Genomic DNA, 6241 nt, shown 5'->3' on the forward strand with positions numbered 1-6241 from the left:
TATAAAATTATAAATAACTTCTTACGTTGTAAATAAGTTGTTTAGAACATAATTTCAAAGATATAGCTTTTAATTGCTAAGAGTGTCTTGGATTACACGAGATAATTTAACTTTTGAAAATAATTAAATTTAAATAAAACTAAACTCAAATAAAATAGATGCGTAACTCCTAACATTTTCATAAACATAAAAGTTGTTTACTTTATCGTATTGTACAAAATTACGACCCACCACAAAGATTGGAAAAGATAGCTAAAACGCAACGTCTTATAATATTATATACGATTATAAAGGATCATTATAATTTTAACGAAATCATATTAAGTAGTCTAAAACTCGGTAAAATTAGATTATAAAGAGATTTGTTTGCCATGAATTACGTGTTGATACCCCCTTGCTTCAATGGTCAACTACACTGCTATAACTTATTGAGACAAACGATTTTAGAGGATCATTTTAGTAATGAAAATATCAAAATATTGGATGCTTTTTTAACCTTTAAAATATGATATTTTGGCCTTTATGGGGACTATTAGGTAATTAATTGTCCGACCTCATTATAAAAAAAAAATTGGTTGTTGGAAACATAAAGTTGATTTTTTTTTATTTTTTTTTTATTTTTATCATGTAATGTAGATTTTTATGATTACACAAGGGTTTAGAATAGAACTTGATGATACCAGAATATGTTTGTGGATCTCCATATCATGTTTTTTATTACTGTATTTATAAACCTGTGAAATTATAAATAACTTTGTACGTTGTAAATAAACTATTTAGAACATAACTTCCAAGAGTTAGCTTTTAATTACTAAGAGTGGATAGGATTACACGGGATCATTTGACTTTTTAAAATAATTAAATTTAAATAAAACCAAACTCGGGTAAAATAGATGTGTAACTTCTATCATTTTCACAAATATAAAAGTTGTTTATTATATTTCACGTTAAAGCAAAAAATTACAACCCACCATCAAGCTAAGTACATTGTTTTAAGGGATGTTAATAATCTAAGTTGTTTATATATATATGAATATTTAAGTCCCCACAAGAATCAGATTTTTCTGATATATGCAAACTCCCTCCAAATTCATTTTGAGTGAAAATGCAAACTAAGTTGTTTCATTTCATTTAATTTGGAAATACAAAATGCAAACTCCCTCCAAACTGCAATCTAAGTTGTTTCATTTCATTTGAAAATACAAAATGCAATCTAAGTTGTTTCATTTCATTTCACCAAAAAGTTTTGGTGTAATATTTCATTTCACACGAATTACACCAAAAAATGCAAACTCCCTCCAAACTTTCCCAAAACAAAAGGTCTTGAGTGAAAAGTTTCCCTCCAAATTTTCCCTCTAAACCTGTATCCTAAAAAGGAAGTTGAAACCCTTTATAAATAGGATCACTTTTCCACAATTTTCCCACATAAATGCTTCCCGCCTAAGGTTAAAGAAAACCCAGCTCTACGTACTTTAACAAAAAAAAAGGGGGATTTTCAGCCTCTATTCACTAGAATCACTAGTAGAAAAATCGCCATGTGCAATTCCCTCCAAGTGCGGCTCATTTAGTAAATTGGCAGCACCTGAGAGCACAAAAAAATAAAGAAAAAAAATACATTTTCACAAGTGCGGGCTTTAAACTCAAGTGCGGGCTCATTTTACAAACGAGCCGCACAAAATATTTCTAAAATGTTTCCCCAAAACATTTCATTTTCCCGCTTATCTCTCCTTCCCTTATCTGTTGTTGGGAAAGAAACTGATGACATAAGATGAATGTAAAGAGATTTAATTAGTGATTCTAAACCAACTCTACCAACTCTAAATAATCGTTGCTCAATGTTGAATTTTGGTAAGTGATGATATGTTTAAGGTTTGGATTTCAATAAAATGATATCCCTCCTTCCCTTGCTTTTCACAGTGAGGGAAAATGTTCAAAGTTTTGTATATGAATTGAGAATAACATTTCTAGTACTTTGGTATAGCCAAACTTTTTATTTGACATAGACTTTCACCGGAAACAATTTCTTGGTTAAGTTAACTAATAATGTTGGTTTGGATTGCTTAATGCTCCCACCAAAACTGCAAAAATGGTGTCCTCAAGTAAGTTGTTTGATATTCTAAAGCTTTCATTCCACTTCCACACTAAATTTATATTAGGACAAAAAATAATGAACATAAACGTTTATTTGATTTTAGTAATTTGAGGTGATTGTCATTATACATTGCTTGAAAAGGGGGCTTGGGCGTGGATGTTCTCATTTAAAGGCTTCTACTGTATGGTCTTTTCATTTGTGTTTTTGCAAAGGAGGCTAAGTTCTGGATCCATTTTAGACTTTTTAGCGGGAACATCTTCGATAACTAATAGGGAATGGGTTAAATACAAATGGAAATTTGAGTATGCGGTCTGAGTTTTATGTTAGCCAGACTCTAGCTACGATGACTGGAGGTGCAACTAAGCTCGGATGATGGTTGCCTCAAAGAATAACCACGTGATTTTTTGCTACACAGAAGTTTATCCCAATTATTTGGTGAACATGTGAGTTTTGTTGGTATATGTAATTATACGTCCTTGTATCTTTTGAATTGAGAAATTCTCGCAGATATTAGTGAAGATACATGCGCACGGGTTCTTCTTTTAAATTCTAATTTTGTCTAATTTGAAATTTTCAGGTGTTTACTTGATCATAAAATTTTCAAGCTTCGCAGAATGATAGAAGACATACAACTTTACATTTGGTGAGTTTGCTCATGTCGTAGCAGAGAAATTGTAGTTGATAGAACTTCATTTATACATCCTGACTCAATGGCTTTATTTTTTGAATGCATGCAAACCTTAAGTTGCTTCTGAATGTCTTGCAGAGGAAGTATGCATTGCTACTAAAAGATTAAAAGGTGTGTTTATCACTGTATTTTGGTAGTATTTGAAATTATTACTCTCTCTTCCCTATTGTAGTACGTGATTGCTCCGGTTAGTGATCTTTGTTCTTGTTTTATGCATATCCTAAACAAGCTTATGGACTACAATTATTACTCCATCCTCCCTACTATAGTTATTTCTCTAATTATTTGTCTTTGCTCTTGTTTACTACATTCCTTAAAGAAAATGTTGAAGACGAGGCTATTTGCCTATGAGGATATTGTTTTTATTGTTATGAACATCGACTTTATCTTGTGATTTCGAGCTGAACTGCTCTTCTTTTCTTTTTCTGTTTCCCTTCTAGTTGGGCTATCATGGTCGTCCTTCACTGGCATCCTGTGGCAGAATGAACATCAATGTGAGCCAGAAATAGAATATATTAACATTTTCGAGGGTCTTCTTCCTGAAGGGCTTAACATCTACGCTACCACCGCATTCATGTACAGAGTAATTATGGAGCCAATTGTCCGGGTGATTATCCTAGTCCTCCTACAGAGTATGATACATATATGGGTGATATGTATATTGCAGCATGGGTGGAAGATAGGTATTACTTACACCTATATCTATTTATCAGTTTATGTAATACCACTGCTAGTTGTGCTTGATTTTATATGTGTTAGTCATGTTCCTATTTCTTAAGTAGCATACAGTATAAAGTTTTATAATGAATTCATAGATTGTTTTTTATGCTCATCTATAACTACACTAAAAAGTAATGTACTTAAACTTCCCTTCGACCTAGCTTGTTTCTCTTATCATTTTTTATGTCCATCTTTTTCTTCAGTAAAATCAAACGTGGGCATTATAGTAACATTAGGAATATTTTTTGCTAACTACTCTTACGCACTTAGATGCATGGGAAAAAGCCATAAGTATGCAGGTTGGGTATCATTCGTATCAATGATTCAAAGCTCTAGTTTTCTCTATTATGCCAAATTTCTTATTCTTGTTGTTAATTTTGCTTGATTTTATTTTGTTTAAGGGATTAAATTTATTTTATTATAAACATGTAAGAGTATAAAACACTTATTTAGGTTCATTGGTTGAAAGTTAGGAGTGAAATAAGCAATTTCAGTCAAAATGTGAGCTATAATGATCAAACGAACATTAAATGTACATAACTTGACCAAAGTAGGTGAGAATGAGTCTTTTAAACATTAAAATATGTATATTAAATATGTAAAGGGTTTAAAATACTCATTTAGGTTCATTAGTTGAAATTTGGAACTGAAATAACTCAAATAAGCCATTTTAGTCGAAATGTGACCTGTAATGATCAAACTACTCTTGTATGTGCATAACTTGACTAAATTAGGTGAGAATGAGTCTTTGAAACATAAAACTAAGTATATTAAACACCAAAAGGGTTTAAAATACTTATTTAGGTTCATTAGTTGAAAGTTGGGACCGAAATAAGCCATTTTAGTGAAAGTGTGATCTATAATGATCAAACGAGTCTTATTGTAGACACCTACTCTTGTCCCCATTCCCGCAAGGGAAAGGTTCGATGATGAAAGCATAAAAACTCCACTTGACAACGCATCTCCTATAAAATAAACGAATCTCGACTCCCCATTTCATTTCACCCGAAACCTGCTATTTATGGAAACCTGCTAAAAATAGTAACTGCCGTAAAAGGTAGCTTCTAAAAGTGGCAAATCATAAAGATAGAAACCTGTCAGAATTAGGTGTTGCACTCCAACATAAATCCTAAATAAGATAGAAAACCGCGAGAATCCTATTCCTAATAGGATTCGGAAATAAGAGTTACGTATTAATTAAAATCCTAACGAGCCTAGAGTTCGTAACGGGCCCAGACGCATTCCGTCATAAAATTGATACGCGCTAAAAGACTCGAATTAATCTCAAACTCTACGGATTTCAGGAATCCGAATCTGACAAAGAATTCGGCCCAGACATCACTTTCAACGCCCAGAGCTGGGCGCCGAAATCTTTGACGCCCAGCCCTGGGCGCTGAAGTTACATGGATCTCTATTTTCAACGCCCAGCCCTGGGCGCCGAAATCTTTGACGCCCAGAGCTGGGCGCCGAAATTACCTGGGACGAGTTTTTTTCCTAATTCTTTATGGATTAGAACTCTGCAATTCTATCTTTCCACGAACTCTTCCCTATAAATAGGCCCCTAGTTTCGACGTGAAACGACACAACAACACATAATATACTCTGAGTATTGACTCTAAACCCCTTAGCCTAAGCCTCTCGCTGCGAAACTGTCCACGCGTTCTGTCGCAATCGATCCATAAATCGAACAGAACGTATCCTGTCCCATAATCGAGATTCGTTAAATAAAAAGGAGAAATAGCAAAGTCAAAGTGGTTAGTTTTCTGAGAACCGTGACGCACCTCTCAAGGGTGCGTCGTAATGTGTCCCTTTTCGATGATTTAACTGCTTTCCTCGCCCTTTTTATGAACTGTTAAACTAACCTAATTTGATTGTTCTATCACGCCTAACAAATATAATATTTTTGGGAAATCGGATTATCATGCTAAGTCCCTTAATGCTATTTAAATCAGATAATCACGATCGAATTAGTATTATATGTTGCATATTGCTAAAATCAACTCAGATTAGTTTAATAGTTAACGCATGTCCCTTCAATTATTTATGCTGAGCTAGTAAGGATATCCTGCCTCTGGAGTTATCGACGAGCGAATTACTCCTCTCGGTAGTTACAGTCCCCCGAACCCTCAATCTCTACCTTGCGGGTGTATATTGAGAGATCCCCACACCAGGGATCACAAGGGAACCTACGGCCGTCGTGGTCAAACATAATTGCACTCCCTTTATGTCACGATAACCGGGTTTTGTCAGTTTTTCTCATTGTCGTTAAAAACTGAATGGCGACTCCTATATTACTAGTCAATTGAGTGTATACTCACAGGAAATCCAATTACACTTGATTGAATAAAAAGAATCGTCACACCCACGAGGGACAGGTCACGCATTAGCCTCGCGCTTTTTTGACCCCCTCACAGTGGCGACTCCACTGGGGATAGTGAAGGAAATACTCGTGCTTGTAGGTAATCAAAATAGCCGAAGGGTGAAACGATCCTGCCCCGCGTTTATTTCCCCATCAAGTTGGGACGACCTGAAAATCAGCATATTAATGTGAACGGGCAGAACATCATAACGAATCTCGGCTCCCTCGGGAGTTGGGACTAAGGATACCTTTTTCGCCAATAGGGGGGTGCATACGCCGCGCATGTTTCCCACTCGGTACTTGTGCAGGTAGTACACCTATCCCGAACCTAATCGCTCGCCCATTAGGTCCCTCTCGCCTGCATGCCCCCTTGGCTTGCACT

Source organism: Spinacia oleracea, chromosome 6 (assembly GCF_020520425.1).
Source record: "Spinacia oleracea cultivar Varoflay chromosome 6, BTI_SOV_V1, whole genome shotgun sequence".
In the NCBI taxonomy this organism is placed as follows: Eukaryota; Viridiplantae; Streptophyta; class Magnoliopsida; order Caryophyllales; family Amaranthaceae; genus Spinacia; species Spinacia oleracea.